Source organism: Mustela putorius, unplaced genomic scaffold, assembly GCF_011764305.1.
Source record: "Mustela putorius furo isolate JIRA1106 unplaced genomic scaffold, ASM1176430v1.1 tig00000145_pilon_pilon_pilon, whole genome shotgun sequence".
NCBI lineage: Eukaryota > Metazoa > Chordata > Mammalia > Carnivora > Mustelidae > Mustela > Mustela putorius.
The window spans coordinates 49,452,469-49,475,715 of NW_025421294.1; the positions used below are offsets into that span (position 1 = coordinate 49,452,469).

The 23,247-nt window shown below is 41.5% G+C and overlaps 1 protein-coding gene across 4 annotated transcripts in view; it reads left to right on the forward strand.

Annotated features, from left to right (window-relative positions):
* The window catches only part of EBF1 (EBF transcription factor 1), a 386,396-nt gene that overhangs the window by 173,283 nt on the left and 189,866 nt on the right, over positions 1-23,247 (forward strand). The gene's annotated exons all lie outside the window — the stretch shown is intronic.

Here is a 23,247-nt window from a genome sequence, read left to right on the forward strand (position 1 = left end):
TCATTTAGAACAGACGGCATTCAGTAATATTTCAGGAAATTTGCATATTAAATGGAGAGGGTCGTCCATTAAGTATGGTAATGTATGCATATTTCCTTATTTTTAACTTCTAGGCCATATGCACTGCCGCTACTTCAGCAGGTGAAAAACCAGAACGTGCTTAATTTGTTCAACAAACACAGGGGCCAGAGCACATCTTTTGGCACTCGGTGCTGGCACCCTTCTACCTTTATTCCTTCTGCTCTTCCTTTCCCCACCTCCCACGGCCCTGCACACAGCCAAAACCACGGTTGATCTTTCGAAGAAACTTTTTTGATAAACCTGGGCATCTCCCCCTGCCCCCCCCTTTTCTTTTTCTTAAATGTAGGCACAGCTGGTAAGGGTTGATTGAAATGTTTTGCCATAGAAGCTGTGTTCATTAATTTCTTCAAGATGCTGAAGTAGGCATTAAGGTTGCCGGCTGGAGTCCTTCCCTGTGACATGTGGAACAGCAAGGGGCCTAATAGTCAGCCTTGTAACATCAACTGGTTACCCCCCTCGTGCGGCATGAACCTTTCCCCTCCAGTGAAAAATGAACCTGTCTGAGACAAAAGCACAAACCACGCATGCAATGAGACAGTGCCATTATTCACACCCATATAGGCTGTTTTCAGAGATCATTAAAAATCATATCTCCATGATATTAATAAGCACCTTTTCTGATCCAGGTCCTGGGTAACAGGAAGGTATATATACAGAGGCTCCCCCACCACCTACCTAATCTGAGATCATGAATCTGGAAGGGAAAAAAAAAAACAACAACAAAAAAAACGCATGTAAGATAAAGACTAACAAACTGGTGTGGAAGGAGACACTTGGCCTTTGAAACAGCTGATAGGGCCCGGCGTTCCTTGCAGCTGTCCTTGCGGGGGAGGAAAAAAAAAAAAAGGGTGGGCCCCCAATCACACTGAGTTGCTTCCGGTGAATTTTGTCTCCAATTCTTAGAAATTATTGATATCTGTTCTTAATGATTCGAGGAAAGCATCTGCCAGCTCATTCATCTCCAAAAATTCACATTGGTTGCTCATTTAGCCTGGTTTCAAGTAGACTTGTTTTTCATTTTCTGCCGTTAAACTAAAAGCTTTGTTGTTTCACATACAGATATTTTATTTGCTGAGCATATTTATTTCAGTCTGTTTGTATAGCACTAGTGCTTTCGTGGCCATATGTTATTGATTGAAAAGCCTCCACAAACTCGAATCCTGAATGGGCGCTGTGTCCTTGGGAGGTGTCCGAGAGGCAGAGTCGGAGGGCCTGTAGCTGCCTTGCCAAACCCGTACGGGGGGCCCTTTCCCCGGCCCCTACCAGGCCATACAGAAATCAGAACTGGTGTAGAGGCTGATGAATGCTTTGCTTTTCCACGCAGTCTCTCCCCGAATTTTAGGGGGAGCGCATAGGATCTTGCATTCCCTTGTTGGTACAGTCCTTCCTGGCTGGAAATATTAGGAACGACTCAGACAGAACAGACCACCAAAGGCTACTTTAGAGAAACAGACAGAAAATTCTCAGAAATCGTTCAAGCCCACTGGCGTGTGTTGAATCAAGGGAAATTTCCCCCCCGTGTAACATCTTTTCTTCCACTTAGTTCAGCTTTAGAACCATGAAAACCTCAGTCTTAATCCTATTTCTGATGAGAGTTAATTTTCAATGCGAGTTTTTAAAAATTTAATTGTCACTGATTGCTGACATGCAATAGTAAAATAATATAAAAGAATGCCACAAATGATTAAAGTAAAACTTAACAGCATATGCATTAAAAACAATCCTTTAACTCTCCTTTTGTTATGGGAAATATTACATTGCATAATGTGACCCAGTGGTGTAGGATAATTGCTTAAGAAGCTGTATTATACAGATATTTTGTGTATTATGTCCTCATGTACAGTATTTCTGGTGATTAATTCCTCAGCAGAGGGAGGCTTTCTTGAATGAATGTTGATGATCTCAGAATGCGAACCAAAAGTAAGGCCAAGAACGGAGAATAGGCATGAGTGTGCCTAGCATCCTCGGGAAATATTGGGGGAAATTTCTCAGAAATGGCTTTTGCAGTCAACATCCATACTATATGCAAGAAAAACTTCTAGGTCATCTCCAAAGTGCTATGTATTATTCGATGGGGACTGATCTAGAGAGGGGATAGGAACCCGAGTGATGGATAAAACACAATATAGAGCTAATGGAACAGAAATAAGGAGACTGGAGGGACCTAACTTCTCTGAGCTCCATTTTTTTTTTTATATCTATAAAGCTTTAGTTTTTCACATTGTCTCTTCCCAAATTTCAGGGGGACCACGTGTTACCCCATCTCCCCTTGTTGGAATTCAGCTTTCCCTGTGTGTTGGCCCTGCTTTCTTCCTGGGCCTCCTGGAAAAATCTCCCGAGACCTCTCTGTTTCCTAGACTCTCCTGTTCATCAGAATCACTTGAGAATAGTTAAATACACATATTTCCAGGCCCTTCTACCAAGAGATTCCAATTCAGGAGATCAGGGGGTGGGGCTTGGATGATTTTTAGGTTCTAGCAAGTTTGGTAGGCATATACAATATGTTAAGTGCCCTCCAAAATATGGTACTCTTGGGAGCCAAGACTCACAAAGTAGTTAAAAAGTAGTCCCAAGACCATACCTACACATCACACCAAATTTTAAGTTGGGAAAATCTCTGGATTATAGGAATTCTAAGCATTAACCACATTCTGGAATTAGAACTCTGGAGACATAAGTCACTGGGTTCTGTTGATGATGCTTCCAGTGTTGGTGAAGAGATGGGACTTCTATGGGTCCATCCAGAAGGATCCAGGAGGAAGGGCAGGTACACCCCTGTCAAGGTAAGTAAGACCCAGATTAGTCAGATGAACCCTGAGCCAACAGCATGTGCTTTTCAAGCAAACATCTAGGTCATTTTGTGAACGTTCTTGATAGTAAAGTAGATCCTGGAGGTGAAAGTGTCATTACTCACTCACTAAAGACATAAACTTGGAGAAACGGAAGAGAGAGGAGTTTCCTGTCTGTGAAAGCACATGGGAATGGTGATACAGTTCAGGTACGGCTGTGTTTATTAACCATTATTGACATAGAACCACTCCATACCATGTGAGGGTAGAATAAATTGGATAACAGTGGGATGGCAGCATCATCCAATCTAATATCAGTGTTGCTTAAGAGTTACATCTCAGCTGCCAACTTGGGCACGTGGAGTGGGTGCTGAGGCTCTCAGCAACCAGTGGTTCCAGCTAAGGATTAGAGCCGGCATAGTAGGGTTACTCTCTTACTTGAGGCACTCCCAAGCCTGCGCAAGGTGCGATGGTGTGAGTGAAATGATTTGCTCATACTCCCTGCTATCATAGGTGAAAATGCCTTGTTTCTTGAGGTGGTGGTTGTTATGGGTTATAGGTTGGTTTTAGGAAAGGTGGAGAAAAAGACAGGTCCTCTTCTCTTTTTTCCCTTTCCACCCTGAGGATTACAGGCAATTTAAGAAAATCCCCATCACCATGAAACACTTTTTTGTTCATCATCTTGTTATAACTAATGAGCTGTCAGGCTGGTTAGAGATGGAATGCGATGGTTGCGTCTCTATGCTCTAGTAATCCTGAGTTAGGCATGAAACACACATAGATGAATGAGCAACACTGAACTTTGTGTAGAATTGGGTGTTGCATGTAGGTTTAGCATTCAGGGGTTTAATGAAAGGGAGGAGACATGTAGAGGCTCCCTGTTCAGATGAGTGACTCATTGAGGAAAGTTTTCTGGCAATTGCTGGGATTTCGGGATGTGCTTTCGATCTCTGAAGATAGAAGGAAGTTCTCTCTGCTGGGTTACGAGCACCTGTTCTACCTCCTCCTGTAGTCAGATGGACAATACATTAAAATATAGGGGATTTATTTTTCTTTCAAATGTAAAACTCTTGATCAGTGGACGCTAATTGGAAATAGAATTTTGTTGATTACTTGAGGAAAACTGCTTCCTTTGGGAGACACAAATTGGACTTTCTAATATCCTATTAAATCACTGCAACAAGCTTCAGCCAGCCTTTGTTTGGGGGGTATTCCAGTACCCCCCAAATCCTGCATGAATTGCTGTGGTGTACATCTAGAGAAGAGGGCGCTCATGCTCTCCAGGTCTTTACATAAACTACACGGGCCTTGTTTTTGAGAAACATTAACTTATTTAAAATTTTTCAGTTTCTTAACTTCCCCCCCGCCCAAAAACCCACACCCACAACAGTTCACACCATATTTCCCCTAAACCTCTTGCAACCGCTAATCTGAACTCTATCCATAAGCTTGGTTTTTTGATTTTTGTATTTTTCAGATTCTTCATGTAAAAGAGATCATACCATATTTGTCTTTCTCAGTCTGATTTACTTCATTTAACATAATGCCTTCAAGGTCCATCTGTGTTATTGCCAGTGGCAAGATTTCGTTTTGTTCTATGACCAAATGATATTCCATTGAATATATATACCACAATTTTTTATCCATTCATCCGTTAATGGACACTTAGATTATTTCCATATCTTGGCTATTATAAATAATACGGCAATGAATATGGGGTTCATATATCTTTTTGAATTAGCATTTTCACTTTCTATGGCTAAATGCCCAGACGTGGAATTGCTTGACTACATAGTTATTTTGTCTTTAATTTTTTTGAGGAATCCCCATAATTAAAAAAATATATATTTTATTTATTTATTCAACAGACAGAGATCACAGGTAGGCAGAGAGGCAGGTAGAGAGAGAAGAAGGGAAGCAGGCTCCCCACCGAGCAGAGAGCCTGATGCAGGTCTCGATCCCAGAACGCTGGTATCATGACCTGAGCTGAAGGCAGAGGCTTTAACCCACTGAGCCACCCAGGTGCCCCCCCATAATTTTTTCAAAGTGGTTATACCAACTTACATTCCCACTGGCAGGACACAAAGATTCCCTTTTCTCCACATCCTTGCCAACACTTGTTATTTCTTGTCTTTTTCGTGTTAGCAGTTTTAACAAATGTGAGGTGATATCTCATTTTGGTTTTGATTGGCATTTCCATGGTGATCAACACTGTCGGGCATCTTTTCACAGACTTGTCGGCCATCTGCATGTCTTCTTTGGTACGATGTCTATTCAGATCTGCCCACTTTTAAATTGAATTTTTTTTTTTTTTTTGCTATTGTATGAGTTTTTTATTTTTGAAGGGGGGAACATGCCCTTCATAAGATGCCTAATTTACAATTATTTTCTTTTGTTGATGGTTTCCTTTGCTGTGCAGAAACAATTTATTGTGACGTAGTCCCACTTGCTTATTCTTGCTTTTGCTTTTGGTGTCAGATCTAAAAAATTCATCTCTAAGAGCTTTGTCAGGTAGCTTATTGCCTGTGTAGGAATGTTAAGATTTCATGTGTTATATTCAATATTTAATTCATTTTGAGTTGATCTTTGTGTATGTTATAAGATAGTGGTCCAGTTTCATTCTTTTATACATGGATGTCTAATTTTTCCAACACCATTTATTGAAGAGATTGTCCTTTCCCTATTGCATATTCTTGGCTCCTTTGTTGTAAATTGATTGATTATATATGCATGAGTTTATTTCTGGGTTCTCTATTCTGTTCCATTGATATACGTGTCTGTTTGTATGACAATCCCAACCATGTTTTGAGAAATATTTAAAGGTTGGGAAAAAGATTGCCAAGTATTTCTGAACTTAGTCTGAGGGCATGCATCAATTCATTTTCCACTGAGCAAAGGAAATCCACATCTAAATAAAATACGTGGTTTTAGGAACCATCTTTGCTGCAGAGATTAAGTGTAACTGTTTCTTTAGTGTAGGCTCTAATCTCACGAAAGGAATTGAAGCTCGCGGGTGTCCTTGGGACATGTTCCAAGCGAAAGGTATGTTTAGGATATAATGGTGCCCCACTTCCCTCAACATATCTTTATGCTTGTTCTGTTCCACAAATTCCTAAGTACTATTAATGGAAGCTAAATGTGTCTTTTGCTAAGAGAAATATTGACAGAAAGTTACACTCTTAGGAAAGTTAGATCAACATGTGAAAGGCATTTTAAGATTGTCATTCCACTTGCTGCTGAAACAGTCCTTTTCCTCTCTGGCTCACTGGGTAGCCACCGTGGTTCTGCCTGGCATGGTGAATATGTATTACCATTTTACAGATTAGGACCCTGAGACCAAAGGAGGACAAATAAGTTGTTGTTGGCTAGTGTTAGGGTTGGTAATAAAAGGTCCAACTTATTTCACAGCTCAATTAGGATGGTAATGCTTCCTCATTTCAAATGTATGCAATTGGGAAATCAGGAAATACACGTCTGATTATATTAGAAACCCTAAAATTTTCTCTTCTGCTTTTGGTTTTGGTCTTTCCCCTGTTTCTTACCTAATCTGTAACCACAAAACCCCTCACATTGCCAAGTGCCATTCCTCCTGAAAAGCAAGGGATCAGGGGAGGGGTGAATTCTTCCTGACCCTGAGATGATCAGAGTGTACTCTTAAGCATGAGTTTTGATTACCCTTAATTTAGTATGCATAACTTCAAGTGGTCCTGATGGTCATAAAATTCTCTGGTCCTTTTTAATATGCAACCAGGGTTCTTGGTGTTCTAGTAAGCTGGAAAGTTTTTTTCATATAAGCCGTTGTCTGGCAGTTGTTTCTGTCTTCCAAAAAAAAAATGCAAGAAAACAAATAAAAATAAGATGAGATTTAAAAACTGCCACCCTAACCAGAGCACATTTTGGGGTTCCATCGAGAGAAAATCCAATTTGGTGCAGTTTATGGTGCGTCCATTCATTTCCCTTCTCGTATTTCTGTTGTCCTTTTCTCGCTGCAGCCTATGAGTTTCATTTTCCCATGTGCCATAATATTAATGTTTTTCCCTGCTGGCTTCCCAGCCCGGGGGTCACAGCTCGTGTTTCACAACATGAGACACCCAACCATAAATCTCCTTTAAATAATACAGACGGCAGGAGGGTCACTGTCGGGAGAGCCAGTCGGTCTGAACAAAGTGGCATTGATGCATGACAAGGGGAGCAGCTTGACCATGGCCGCATTGGACAGGTAGAGTGTGGAGCAGCCTCTAGTTAAGGGGAGGGAGGCATGCGTTCTGCATGGTTCGAAAGAGCCAACCAGTTCCTGTTCTCAGTAGGAGTAGGCTTCCCATCCACCAGGTTTCCTGAGAATAATCACACCACCTCATCCCTGGCTCTGGCTGGAGCACCTGATTCATGCAATTTGTGTTTTGAGGTGCAAATGCATCTCTTTGAGTTTAAATCTGCATTTCTTGAGGCCTCTTACCCTATTTCAAGCTAAGTTAGGATGCTCCAGGGTGGAAATAACAAGGCATACCTGACTGGAATGCCCGGTATGTTTGTGGTGAAGCTCCTTCCCAATTCCAGGACCCAGAGTGGTTCATTTAAGGGGCCCAGAAATGGCTCAGTGAAACTTGAACTTGCAGCTGGGGTTGAGTTAGTAGAAAACTCAACTTGCAGAGGAGCTCCAAGAGATGGGGATGGAAAGAGATGAGGGTCTAGCTTGGGGTGTGTTTGTGAGGACAAAAAATTATAGGAACATAGTGATGCTGCTGGGGCCAAGACACCATGTTAGGGTAATACCCCTGCAACTACAGCTCTTGGGAGCAAAGATAATCATGTGCAAACATGTGGAGACACACAGAAAGACTGTGAGCGACATGTACAAAGGTGGTTAGTTTGTGCGTAAAGATAATATGGTACGTGTGTGCATGTGTCCCACTAATAGTTTGGGAAATAATTGGCAAGTGGACATGGTAATGTGTATTATAAGTAAAGAAGGGGCTAGTGAGAGGAGGCATAGAATTTCCATGGACACTGGTTTTCAGGATTTATGCATTGCTTTTCAGCTGCAACTCCAGCTCAGTTATCTTCATCTGCCTAAACTTGGTGGTATGGTGTTGGGGGGGAAGATGAGCATCTCATTTTCTTAACGTTTTCTTGGATACTATTTTTGCAATTATTTAGTCACCCTTTTGAGAAATTTGACGTGGCTTCTAATTTCTGTTACCTTCCTCCACACAATGATGTGGGGAGGGGTTTCCACTGATGTCATTTCTGGAATCTACTGCTTACCTGATAAATGCATTGAGAACAAAAGAGTATGCATCCACTCCGGGGATGATTAGGCTGGTTTGGGTTGGTTAAACCTCTGATCATTTGATATTTTTTACATTGTTGACATTAATTGCCACTGTAATGTAATAATTGCTTGAAAGATACACTTGGTGGTGAACTGATTCTGTTCTTATTCATTTGAAATAACAAACAATGTTGATTGCTCAGTAATTCATCATGGAACCAGGAGACTCATGAGAACAGAGATAGAAATATGCTTTGGTAATGTATTGATATCCCTACCTTTTGCTTATGTTCAGAAAATTCCCCTTCCTTCCTTTCTCTTTCTTTCTTTCGTATTTTATTTATTTATTTATTTAAGCGCGAGAGAGAGAGAGAGAGAGAGAGAGAGAGAGAGAGAAAACAAGCACGGGACAAAGGGAGAAGGAGAATTAGGCTCCAGCTGAGCAGGGACCCAGAACCCCAGGAACATGACCTGAGCTGAAGGTAGACACTTCACCTGCTGAGCCACCCAGGTACCCCCAAATTTCACTTTTCAACCTATGCAGTTTTATGTAGGACATTTCCAAAGATGGGTACATATGTTACAAAATGGCTCTAAATGTTGATTGATAATTTAATAATATTCTAAGGTACATAAGCATTTTATCCTATTCTTAAGCTGTGTCTGGCTTCACCTCATCTTGGCCTTCTTTTTACTTCATTGATAAGTGTACATTTGAAATTATTTGTAAAATCTATTGGTTTCTCTCTGATTTTACATATTTGGATTTTTTAAAAAAGATTTTATTTATTTATTTGACGGAGAGATACAGAGAGATGGGCAGACAAATGGGCAGACAGCAGACAACTGGCAGAGTCTAGAGAAGGAGAAGCAGACTCTGGGCTGAGCAAGGAGCCCAATGCAGGGCTCAATCCCAGGACTGGATCCCAGGATAATGACCCGAGCCAAAGACAGACGCTTAACTGACCGAGCCACCCAGGCGCCCCTGGATGATTTTTTTAGACTTATAAGAAGCATGCAGACAGCATCCTGCACATCTATGCTGTTTCTCTGTACTGTATGTACTTCTCTCCTTGTCCTATTTCCCCACTCCTTCTCTGGCTGGATCCCCTTAGACTGACTGCTGACAGAAAGCAGGGATGATGTCTGTGTAGTTCCCTATTGTACCCCCAGTTTCTAGGCACAGCTAGGGTGACCAGCAGCCCCGTTTGCCTGGGTCTTTCTTGGTTTTAGCACTGCGGGTTCCAATCCCAGGGAGTCCACCAGTCTCAGGGAACCTTGGCCCATAAGTGCTCATCAATATTATGTAAATAAAAGAGTTCCTCATCCTACAGAGGTTACAGAATTCTGTGAGAGAAAATCATACTTGGCTCCTGCTTAAAATTAGCCAGCGTCATACGCTTATATAGTAGCTCCCTTGCCGATGGTAAAGATGGGGAGGGCAGGGACAGTGTCTTTAACATTTCTTTGAATTTCCCACAGTGCCCTAGAAAACCTTTCAAGAGAGAACTTCATCAAGTGCTAAATGGAATATAAGCAAATAGCCAATCGCTCTGTAGTGTCAACTCAGACTCCTTCCCGGCTCTGCGAGCCTGGCCAAGTTCCTTGCACTATCAGCTTTCTCCGTTCTCCTCATTTATAAAATGGGGATGAAAACAGCATCTATCTCACAGGGTTGGTGCCGGGATTCCCTGAGACACAGGGCAGGGCACAGTGTCTGCTCCATGACAGGTAGCTGGTGTGTCGGCTGCTGCTTCTCCTTCCCCACAGCCCCCTCTTCCTTCTCCAACATGTGACAAATACCGAGGCTGTTCAGGCAGGTGACAGTGTCTTTTTGGTGGCAGGTCTTGTTAAACTGAACTTGCAGTTGTTTTTGTGTGGGATAAAAATATTCTTCTGTGTGTATGATTGGTCTCTAAAATGCCACATCTACTTTACCGAGAGTCCATTGCCTTCTTTCTGCATTGCCAGGGTCAGACACACAGGCAGCCTCCTTCCAAGCAAGTGACCTGTTACAGGTGGGATCGTGAAAATGTCACTGACAACATTCTGGTATGGAATGGACATGAAACAACACCCAGACTGCCAAAGAGGGGAGCTCTGGGTGGAGGCACATTATATACTGATCCTGCTATTACCCCTTTCTCCCCTCTGCATTAGCCTCTGCCTGGTGGCAAAGCTGGAACCTGGCTATGTCTGTGGCAAAGTTTCTCTACTGTTAATTAACCTTGAAGAGACTGAAAGTATACTTCGGTGAAATGAAAAAAATCAGTCAGGAGCGATATACAAATACTTCGGTGAAATGAAAAAAATCAGTCAGGAGCGATATACAAATAGCTTCTGTTAGGGCCTGTGTTTCATGGAAATAATCTCATAAAAATGACGGCTTTATTTTGCTCCCATCCTCTGTATCTCTATATCCTTCCTGCTACCCACCAAATGGGAAAAGGGCAAAGGTTTCCTTACAGGTTCCTTGTTTTCTTAATTTTTCCGGTGACAAGCAGCAGAACACAGAGGAAGTGCCGCCGGAATGCCTTTAGAACTTGAGTCATTAAATCCTCCTTGTCCCCAGCCCTGGCAATGCATATTTCAGTAATGAGCAAGAAAAATTGTTTTATGGTAGTTTAATAAAAGCAGGAGACAAATGTTGTCCCTGTGCAAAGGAACTGAATTACACACTTCATGAACCAAATTAGCAGCACCACGTTTGGCTTTGTTCGAAAAGTGATGCGCATTTACGGGCCCATTTTTCAGCAAGATAAATATGACAAACGCCAAAATTTCCTTGAAATAAATATTGTAAATAATAAAAGAGTCTGCCAGGGAAAGCTGAGAAATGACTTAATCCTCAAACAGTTATACCATGATGCCAGAATGCCACTGTCCGAACTCTCGAACAAACTGCCCGTTTAATCAACTCATCTCATGATTAAGAGAGTGCAAGGCCCTCTAATTTTCCAATAATAGTCAATATTCCTCAATTCTGGCTTTAAAGAAATATTCACATAGGAGCTAGCGCGTTTTATGGCACAAGCAAATCTGATTACCGAGTAACAAAATATATTTTGAGGACAGTTGGGAGTCACACGGCAGAAATGTTTATGTGAATAGGTGCAAATTGGGAGATTTTTACGGAAAGGAGAAGCTATCATTCGAGGCCTAACTCTGTAATCCTCACTTAGTTGCAGCTTATTCCAGTTTGATTTCAGTTCAAGTTTTCTGCAGCAAAACGGGCTGAATGTATTTCTTCCCTCTGTGCAGATTTGCTTGTGAGAAGCCGGGGCGATAAAGAGAATGCACTGAAATATTATGGTTCATATGAGAAGTCACAGTACTGGCCAGTGCAAGTCATCTGTCTGGCTCTAGGGTGTGTGATACAGTTTCTATGTCTTAGTGCTGGGGAACAGACAAATTTAGACACTGCCTGAGTGAGGCACATACATAAGTAACTTGAGTGGTAAGGTTCGAGGAAGGCATTAGGGAGTGGTGGGGACTGAGGCAAATTGGCCAGCATGCGCCCTATCTGAGGACAGTCTCTGCTAAGTCTCAGCTAATCATTGCCACACAGGGATGGAGACCTAGGATTGCTGGAATGTCTTAGTATTCAAGAAATTTGGGACATCTTGATTTTCCCGTGAAACCTCCCAATTTTTAAATGCTGGCCAATAAAAAGCAAAACCAAAAATATTTCTAAGGCCACAAGCTCAGTTTGTGACTACTGCTATGCAGTTTAGTGGAGGGCCCAAAGCAGGACAAAACACATGTGCCGTGACAGACAGCATGTCGGCCTGTGGCAGGGATGAAGATGGCAGCTCCCATCTGTTGAGAACTTGCTGGGGAGCCGGGCTCTGTCCCAGGCTGTATGTGGTTTACCTCATTGGATCCCCCCTACTGTGCTTCGAGTAGCTACTATTCATGTTTCCTGTTTTACAGACATGGAAACTGAGACCCCAAAAGACAGAGGCAGGATCTGAACTGAAATCAGTTCTGTGAGCTCTGAAGCACTATTCTAAATTCCCTTGCCATGAGTTGCTGGTGTGGCCCAACAGGAAGTAAAGTGGAATGGGGGTCGGCAAGCTGGGTTTTGGTTTTGGAGTTGCCCTCTTCATGGGAGTCTGGCTCCTTTACCTGACCTTGTGAGCCTGCATGTCTCACCTTATCAAGCGCAGATAAGACTACCTGCCCCATTTACCTCCCAGGGTATGGGAAGGTGTACCATCAGGAGTTAAGTGCAGAAGAACATAGAAAATTATGAAACACTCTGTCAACACAAGTTGGGGAAGAGTGTTCATAATTAATCAGAGGATACAGAGAGGTGAGATTGTCTTTGGATCAAATACAATTAAAAAACAATCCCTTCTTGACTCTTTGACTCAATAAAGTGTCTATTTGTAGAAGTGGCTTAAAAGTGAACTCACTTTGAAAATTAATCAGCCACCACTAATGGCTGGAAAGTTAGCAGACTGCATTTATTTTAAGTGAAAGAGAGTGAGAGATTGAGAAGGAGAGAGAGAGACCCACCTCTTGAATGGGAGTTAATAGTCCAAACCCCGCCCGTTGTCTGCCAGCCTCCTAAAAGGGAGGACAGAGCATGAAGGCCCCCTACTGCCAGGGCCTTCTGCACCCCCTAATGAAGGAACTGCCCTTTGGAGAAGCCAGAGAGGGAGGCCATGGCTGGCCTGACTTGGAACTGTTAATTGATGCTAGCTTGTAGGAGAAACTCCTCATGACCCAGACACACTGAGCATCTGAAGAGGAAAAGAGAAAAGAGACTCACTGCAAAGGTGTAGGGAAAATACCCCCAGGATGATGCAGAAAGCTGTTTAAGCATGTAGGCAGTGAGTAATCTTCTTATTTATAAATGAATGAGCAGACCAGGCGCAGGGGAGTTTTGTGGGTTATAATCACAAGGCCACATGACAGGCTGCCTCACTGCAGGGACTCTGCTTTTGCTGACAGCCAAGGATCTTCACCCCAGAGTCTCAACCTAATGGTGGTGCTAATTTGTCCTCTGAATTTTTGTTACCCAAAGATCCCAGCTCTTTGAACGTATGAGATCTACTTTGTTTCAGGAAAATGTCTTTCATGCATTCTGAATGTTCTCGTATTCCCCTCCTCTCTTTCCTCTTTCAGTCCAGCCCAGCAAAGTCCCTCACTGCCTTCTCATAGAGCCATTCCCGTCTCTGGGCTTTGGGTCAGGCCACTGTCCATTTGGAAGGGTTGACAAGTCTCCTCTGCAAACAATCTTGTGTCACCATGCTAAAATCTGGTCTGCTCCGACAAGAAGTCTTTCTGGCTTCTCTCTACTCTGACTATTCATTCCATTACCTAAGTCGGCTTAGGATTTGGGCATAGAGTTCCATCAGTACCCTTGCTCTGTAACAAGGGTATTGCTATAAATGATCTGTCATCATTTTAGAGGTAGAGTTTTGATTGTGTTGTGTGGTTGTCTTAATTTGTGAGTCCCTGTTAACTTCCAAAGAATTTCCTCTCCTTTCCCATAACGATAAAATAATACATAAGCGGGCACTCCTTATTCTCAACAAATGGAGGGCAGTGTACTGTTGGGGTAAGAGTGTCAGTTTTATAATCAGAAAGCATGGTTTTAAGTCCTTTTTTTTTTTTTTTTTTTTTACTATTTGATGTTGATATAAACCTGGGGAAGTTACTCTCTCTCTAAACCTCTGTTTTCATATCACTACAAGCGACGTCAGAAAGATACCTAAATCATGTACCTAAGTAGAATATCTAAATATACCTTGGTAAACTCCTAACAAATGTTAACTATAATTATTATTATTATGGTACATGCTTATGGACTGATTGAACTTATCACTTAACATTTTTCCTGGTGTGTAATTGGTAGATGTGCTTACTAGGTGCTGGATATTGAGTGAATGAATGGATGAACAAATAATTGAATGAATGCATGAATTCACTTGGGCTAGAAGACACAGATGTGGTGCCCATTTGTCGTAGACTACCTGTACCAGGTAGCAGCTGGCGGTGTAGCCATGAATAAGACAAACAATATCCCTGGTCTCATGGGCTTAAATCCTAGTGGAGGCAGATGGATAATAAGCAAGTTCAATAAATAATCAAGGTGATTTTTTCAGATGGTAACTTTTAGTAGTGCCAGGTGAGTATGGGGGAGTAATAGAACCAGCGGTATTTATCCCACAGTCAACCCAGTGGAGAAAAGAGTGGGTGCGAGGTCCAATGTCCAATGAGTGGAGTTGTGCAAGAGAAAGACTTGTCCTGTGTTACTCCTAAGGGCAGGAACCACTTCCAAATGGTGGAAGTTAACAAGGACGTCGAATTCAATTCTGATTAATTAAGACACTTCTTGTTCAGTCGTGTATGAGCAGCACAGATTGCCTTGAGGGCACTGAGTATGTCATTAGACAAGGACAGTAAGCAGAATCTGAGGGATGTTCCTAACATAATCTGTAGGGTTGCTCCAGATGATCTTTAAGATTTTTCCCAGTGCAAAGATTCTAGGATTTTCTATTATCTAATTGGGAGATGAAGATCTCTCTTATTATCTTTCTGATATTCCGTAAGTAGCAACGGGGGAGGTGTTGTGGTAGAGTGGAGAGAACACAGGTTTGGGATTGGATAGACGGCAGTTAAAAATCCCAGATCTACTGCTTACAATCTGTGGCACCTTATTTGACTTCTCTCAATTTTTCTTTCCTCCTCTGTGGGATAGGTAGATGCACTGGAATAATGTGAGCATTAGATTAACTCAGACTTTTTAAGTACCTAGCTGTTAAGTACCTGGAATCATACCTCATGTCCAATAAGGATAGTTGCTATAGAGATTGATACTGTTGTGTTCACTGTTATAATCACCAAAGCTTGGGAGCAGTCACCTTAGGGCTCTGCTTCAGGGGGCCCTCCCTGCTTAGACACAACTGGGGTGTCAGTCAACAGAGTAGCTAGGGGTTAGGGGAGGGAACAGGTGGTAGCTGCCTTATTGGAAAAAACTAAGTGTTGTGTATATGCTGCTGATGTCCAGGCCCAGCGCTCATGTCATCACCAAATCAGAACCACCCAGCGTGCTCTCCCTCAGGGGACAGAATCCATTTCTCACTGTTTTCCTCCTCTGAGCGACCGTTAGTGTTAACTAAAGCAGGATTTCATTAGGAAAGAGAAGATGGGAGTGGAGAGTGATAGAGGAGGAAGGGCACAGTGTGATGCGTTTCTGTACCCCACGTTTCTGCCCAGCACCCCAGGTCTCCGGGGAGAGAGCTCTGATACTCCTTTCCTACATGCCTTTGGATCCACACATCTTTAGGGAAAATATAACCTCAGAGGGGAAAAGACCGTAGGATCCTCTTCTTAGATAGGAACCTGCCAGTTCTTCTGGTCCAAAATGACTTGGTGTGAAAAATGCCCTGCAGAGGAAGGAGGGAGCTCACAAGCCGAGGAAGCATGAGCCACATCTGGAGGGAGCCCAAGCCGGGAACCCGAGGGCCTGACCATCTGCCAGAGGGCCAGATGCTGCTGCTGGAAACCTCTCGCCTCCCGGCTCGTCATCTGGGTCCGATGATGCCATCCAAAAGACGGAGCACAGAGTGGGAAGGCAATGAGCAATCCATCTTCTCCCACCCACGGTTTTTAATTGTGCGACATGGCCCAGGGGGCGTGGGGGAAGGGGGTTTAAAAAGTTTGCCCACAAAACCACACCTTCTTCATGGAAAAAAGAAAAAACATCCTAAAACACATGGCTCTGACCACCCAGAATGTATAGAAAATTATGCCATTAAATATGTCTTTCTCATTCTTTGGTGTAAATAGAATGGACAGAGAGGGTTAGCTGTGTAATTGCCAGCGGGAACCGCCGTCTTCCGTCAACTTGGGAGTGTACCGAGTTTCTAACCAACTGCCTTGGTCATTACATTATAGGATTTCCCGGAGTGCAAGTGTTCTTCCTATTAACAGCTTTGGTGTCTGATTTTGGCCAAAGTAGATCATTGGGATTCAGAGGGACATCCTCTTCTTTTTCCATTGCAGAAGCAATCAAGAGTCTGTGCATACGGCTCTCATAAAAGGAAAATGATCAAAATCACACACACAAAAAGGACTATTAAATTCCAGATGAGATTATTGCTTCATGTGATTCCCACCATTCAGGAATGTCTTTCTGCCTCAAAATTGCTCTTTGACAGACAGACTTAATGCAAGCAACATGGCAAACACAGTAGGATTATCTTTTACCCTGTTGTATAGATTTTATGTTAAGTCTATAGGCATCTAGGACAGTTGGAGGTGTGACATGTTTTAGGTGCCAGGAAATGGTTGTGTATTTTATTTTTATTTTAGTATATGTGCTTTAGCTTCCTAAGCCTTGCAGTATTTTGGGGGTGTATGCAAGACAGAGATTGTTTTCATTTTAAAGAGGCACCTGTTGGAATTGTTTAACACATCATTTTTAATCTCACATAATGATCTAGGTACATGATGGTTTAGCTCAGGAACTGAGAAGTTCAACAATATCAGGAGAATGCTAGAAGTCTAAAATCTTAGGCTGCTGGTAGTTCTTCATTCATTAGGGGAATGACTGGGGGAGGCATTGTGTGCTGAAACCTTGCTGCTGCTGTCTACTGTGAGTGGGTTGGGGTGTCACTGTCGAGAGGGGTGCTTAAAGCTTCATCTCAAGAGTTTTCTTTTTGCAGAGCTGGTAGTTTCACCACCTCAGACAGTCTCTCAGTGCCCTGAGATGTGGGATCCTTCTAAAGCTTCATTGTTCCTGTGTGTATCTTGGTAGAGTTGCCCATTGGAGTTGCTTCTGCAGCTCTGGCTCTTGAGAAGCAAAAGACATAATCCATGGCTTAATGTGGGCATGACAGCCCCCCTGAACACAGTATGACCAATGGAAAGTGTGAGGTTTTGAAAATAGCAGAAGTGGGGAAAATGAAAAGGTGATGTCAATTTATATTCGGCATTGTCTTCTATACCTTTAAGGCTGGCAAATATTCCACTTATAAAAACCTCTGATTTGGAGTTGTCTGAAAAATATAAAAATTAGGTCATGAAAATTAAAAGAAATGTCCTAGCGTGTGATGAATGCAAGTACCTCAAGACTCAGTGATGGAAAGAACTTCTGATTCTGGTTGGTGATTCACCTGCTATGCTCCAAGGACTTGGGTACATTTGCCTACAATGAGTAATTTCTGAGAAAGTATAGCGAGGGGCAGGAACTTTTCTGCCAGCGTCAGAAATTCTTAAGTCTGATGTCAAATGTTTAGTAATGATGTGGAACAGTTGCTGATGCAAATATTGATAAAAGGAGAGCACCTAGAGATAGCAAATAAACCAGGGGCTATTCAGACCCAAGATGAAAATCTCTGGCGTTCGGTAGCTGATTACACACAAATATATAATAACACCATATTTGATACTTTCTTTTAATCTCATGGCCCTTAAATAACAAGAGATGAGAGTGTTCTGGGAACTGAACTCTGACAAAATACTCCCTTTCACACAGTTTCAGAATTGGCAATGACCTTAGAATCACAAATAGTAGCAGGTAGTGTTTGTCAATCACTCTAGACACCTTGTCTGCCGCCTTTTGTGAGTTTTCTCATTTTTCCCTCACTGCACTCTGGTGGGGGTACTATTAATATCCGCATGTTCCACTCCTGAAGCTCACACCACTCTTCACTGGTTGAGACAAGACATCATTCTTCTTTCCCAAGCTAATCATCTTGTAAGAGGAAAGTGAAAGTGACTTGGCCAAAACACCCGTGGAGGCTGCGGCAGGACTTGCACTTGAAGCTAAATCTTGTGGCTCTGGGCCAGTGCTGCTTCCAACATTGGATGGTGGCTCTTCTGAAATTTTGTTGCATATGACTAGTATTGTCAACTTGAACAGTTCCTTTCCTAATTTCATGTGTATGTTAGCTCTTCTCTTGAACTAGATAAGAGCAAGAGCAATTTTAGTTGCCCACCGTAATACTGAGTGGCTAATAGTCTCTCCGTGAATACAGACTGACTTCTCAAAACGACTCTTGAGTGTATTGTGCCTTGGGCCGAAGTCAAGAGGCACATATTCTAGCCCCATCTCTGTTACTGCCTTGTTGTGTGACCTTGGCACCTCTCTGAAGCTCTAGCTGAGCTGCCTAGATGGGTTGAGTCAGGGGGGAGATACCCAGGTTTCTCCTGATCTCCCAGGGAGAGAAGCCAGATGTCAAAGCTGAAAAGCCTTTGGATTTTTTTTTTTTCCTACAAAAGGTTTTTAAAAGCTTACTAGAGTCATTTTGGCTGCAGAGACAAGTTTGATGGAATAATGAAAGGAGATGGTGAGATTATGGAAAACGAAGGAACCACCCATGTGGACATACAACACATATGCACGGCATTAGAGAAGGAAGAACTTTTAAATCATACAGCTGAAGTTCCAGCTTCTGGCACTGAGCTGTATGCTCATGAGCAAACTGTTCAAGCTTCTTAAACTTTGGTTTTTCATCAGGAAATTGTGAGCAATAATACTCCCTGAAAACAAGACTAAATGAGAGGATTCTGAAGACACATGGGGGCATTATAAGTCTTCAGAATTTGGAGCTAAAACTATTATTATTGAATGAGATGTGTTTAAAGCCTAAGGGGAATACAATAAAATATGGGGGGAGAACTCCTGTCCTCTGGATGCTTACTGTCTAATCTGGATAAAGAAAAAAAGTGCAACCTACTTAATACCAATATAGCAAATAGTACTGAACAGTCAATAAATGAGTAGTCTGTGATCTGACCTCGACATAGGATTGCACCATTGTCCTCCAAAGTTCTTTATCACAGAGTGACTGAGGAGTATGTTATTTTGATTTAAGTGATTTGGAATTTGCCTTCTGTGAAGGGTGAACAATTCATATTGTTGTCTTCTTTCTTGTCTCTGTATCTAAAGGGTCTTTCCTTGTTCCGCCTGCCTTTGCTCTTAGTTTTCTTTTACTGGTTCTCTGTTGTGTAGACTAATTTGGAATTTCTCTCTTCTTTTCCACCTTTTAAAAACCCCTCCTCTTATTTGCCATTTTTTCTCGTTTTCTCTCCCTCTTCTTTTTTCCGCATCAAGAACATGGATCAGAAGAAGAAATATTTGTATGTCTCAATAGTTCTAAACGTGAAATGTGGCTGATCTTGGGAGTTTTATTTTTAGAACTTGGAAGTTGCATGTCAACAGCTGGTTGGGGAACTCAAACTTCAGATATGTTTACAGGCAGGGAGAGGTTTCCATCTCTGTCTCATGGGATCCAGGTTGTAGGTTGGGTAGCTCAAGCTAGTGTACTTCAGAATCTCCCTTGGCTAGGTCACTCCTCCTTATTCGAATTGCTTATTCTTACCCTCTCAGAACGTATCTTATTTCTTGATGGTCCCTCACTAGAATGAAAGCAGCATCTTCAATACCAGGACTGGGTGGTGACTTCCCTTTTTTTAAGCCTCAGTTCTTCCCATCTGCGGTTGGGGCATACACTTGGAATTGTTGTGTCACATGAGATAATGCATGTAAAATGCTTAGGGTCCAAAGGAAGCACTCAGTACATGTTAACTGAGGTTGTATTAACTTATGATTATAAATACTCCCAAATATTATTTTTTACTGCTTTTTAATACATTCAAACTGCTGTGCAGAGTATTTTGTTCATAATGAGTGCTTGGTGAATAATGTTGATGCCCAACATTTCCTACTGGCATCTGACTTATTGTTGATGGTTAGAGTCCTATAAATAAAAATGATAATCCATTCTCTTCAGTTGTCAAGTGAGAGAATTTGGACGAGATTCTTATAGATCGAAATAGATTTTGGTATTCATTATAATCTTTGTTGATTCCATTTAATGTTCATGTTCCTACATCTCACTGACAGAGCGTTACCTAACACACGACATGGTGGGATGTGTGTTGTATTACCTTCCTGAAGTCTAAAGAATTCTAAATTGTGAAATAGATCTGATTCCATAAAGTGGGCAGGTAAGAGACTTAGCAATGTGGAGGAATTTGTGCCTTAAAATGTTTTTGTGTACATTAGCCCATGTGATTGAAAACAAGTCTGTTGAATTGGGTAAGGCAGGCTTGAGCTTGGTTTTACACGCGAAGGAATGAAAATTCAGTGAAGTTAGATGACCTGCGCCTCTGACATAGTAAATGGCTGAGTGCCCGTGTTCTTCCTACCACACTCTCCGCTCTCCTCTATGATGTTGGAAGAACAACTAATCCTGCCAGTAATACCATGGAGGAGGTGATACTGAGTTTGGGCTTTAAAGGATGGGTCACTCTCTGGATGCCACGAATAACTACAGAGGGGAGGGGCTGATGCTTCTGCTATGGGACCTTCTTAGTGTCATGGAGAATAATCTGCCTCTTGACTTAACTATGAATAGTTTCAGGAGGTGTGAGCAAAAAAAAAAAAAAAAAAAATGGTGGGGGAGAAAGAAGTAAACCTGAAAAGGATAAAGACACACTTAGTTATTAGGAGAATTTTATTTATTTTTCATTTCTCTGCCCTCTATCCTATATTTCCTTATGTTTGTGAATATAGATGATTTTCAGTAACCAAAGGAAAAAATTAAATGCCCTCTTCTTTCATACAAGCTTAGAAAAGAACAGAAATCAGATACGTAATCTCCCTGCATTATGTTTTTTTACATCAGAATTGCATGGGGAAATTTAAATTGTTTCTTTATGCGATAAATATGCTGAGAACCCTGCCACTTTTGCCAGGAACTTGGATGTTGCATTTTAAATATCAGGTCGGTTTTTTTATTAGTCACTCTTTTCCTTTGGTCATTTGCAGTATTTTTAGTATTTTGGCTTAAAAATACATTTTAAAATCAGGCTTCTCATTTCTTCCCTATTCTTAATGACATAAGTGTCGATCATTTTAAAGGTTTTAATAGGGCTCTTTGAAGAACACCGTATCTCTGCAACATTTCTCGGGTAATATTGTCCTACACCTGGAACACAAACCCCATTTTGAAACAGTAATTTGGTCCCTGAAGGGCCCTTCGGCCTCTGTCCTGCTGCCTGCTCTCACTGAACTGTCTAGGAATAAAGCCCAAGATAAATGGGGCTGGATTTATGCAGAGTAATTTAAAGCCTCCTGCCTATTCTTGTCTTTCTTATGGAGTATATACTTGGAAATTCGTTTTAAGTCTGAAGCGTTCTTTGAACACCTGATATTGTGATTTTTGTTTTCTTCCTTCCCTTTGTCAAACCTTTATTAGAATGTTGACGAGGCTTGGCCTCAGCAAAGGATTAAGTGAGCAGATTCTTTAAGTAATAAATCTAAAGACATATTAAAAGCAAGGAAAAGGGATTTCCCCAGTGTTTTGGGGGATTTATAAGTGCCAAAGGCTAAACAACTTACAAGAGAAGTAAGATTGCTCCCTTTTCCAACCTGGACATGTTCTAATATTGTGACACAGCGTAGAATTAAGCTGGCTTACTAAGTAGAAACATGTAACATAATTGAAAATGCACAATACAGAGAGGAATTCTCAATACAGCAATGTCCTGTTGTAAAGATTACACTGATTTATAAGGAATGCCTTAACTCCTAATCCCAGCCATGCAAGACTGCAGAGTCGACTCGAGTCTTTTATAACCAGGGAAAGAGAAAAAGGCTTAATAATATGTATTCCTAAAATTGAATATAAATTTGGAATTGGTGGTTGAGCAGGCCATTCATTTCTCTTAAAACAATGTAGCAATGAAAACATTTTTATTACATTTTGACATGTGGATTTTCAAAGAAGTTCAGGCATTCTCTATTTCAGAAATGATGGGTAGAGCCAAATCATGGAAGAGTAATGAAAATGAATGGTGTGTGGGGGAGGCGAATAGATATTGTGGGACATAAACCATTTAGAAAAGATCAGCAAAGAGGAAAAGTGTCAAGCTGGTGGAAATAAAACCAAAGGAATAACCTTATGTATAAAGTAAGGGTTAGAAAAAAATTGAAGTAAGAGGGGACCTTGGAATAAATGCTGAGGAAACAAAATCATTACAGCTTGAAATCAAGGATAATAAAGAATTGAAATTGAGCACACCAATTTTTGTTGTTGTTGTTGTTATAAAGCATCTTATGAGGAAAAGTTGTATCATAAGGTCTGATCAGAATAGGGAATTTTAAACCTTGCGATGCAACCAAAGAAGCAGTTGCCAACCCTAGCTGAGTTCCAAGTTGTTTATAGATCCTTCCACTCCAGCTTCTGCCGTTCTTACTTGTGAAATGGGAAAATAATATTTATCATTTATGCTACGTTACCTGGTAGATAGGTGAAAGAAGGAAATATTGTTGAACGGAATATGAAAATTACCAGAACTAGTAATTGGTATTCCCTGGTGTGTTGCACAATCACAGTAAATGTGGATGAAGTCAATATAGGCTGTGCTGACTATATATACTGAACAAGGGGAGCTTTTGGTTGAACAATAAAGAAAAATAAAATAATAAATAATATAGATTATATATATGTATGCATTATAAATATGTATATATGTGTATATAGCCAGTATTAATTGACCTTTACTTCATGTGTGTTTCCATGAGATAAGAAGAAAGAAAAATGAAATCCTGGAAAGATTCCCAATCCATAGACATTGGAAAGCTGTGGAGTTAGAGAAAGTTGACTATGCAAGGTGTTGCCAAGGAGAATTTACCAAGCCCAGAGTAGCTAATTACTATTGGTGTGTATATAGTGTGCCCAGGCATACACATGAACGTCCACACACAGAGACACATCTCTGAAATGCACAAACATGTTTATACATGTAGACGCACATATACATGCATCTACATGTATACGAACATGTGCGGTGTGTGTGCACACAAGCACACTGATTCGCTGGCTCCAGGATAGAACAATATCAGAAATAAAGATGAGCCCAAAGTTCAGACCCAGGAGAGTGGTGGATGTGACAATATAAAGCTTTAGTGCTGGGCTTGCTTTGATTCCCAGGAAATAGTAGGGGAGTGCTGCTCTGGAGATTTATTTTCTGCCTGCAGAGAAGTGAGCATTAGAGGAAAGATACACAGACATATCAATTAGAAGGGAAGAGAATTCTGCTACCTCAAGAGAAAGATGAGCTCCTTCCCACGGTTAC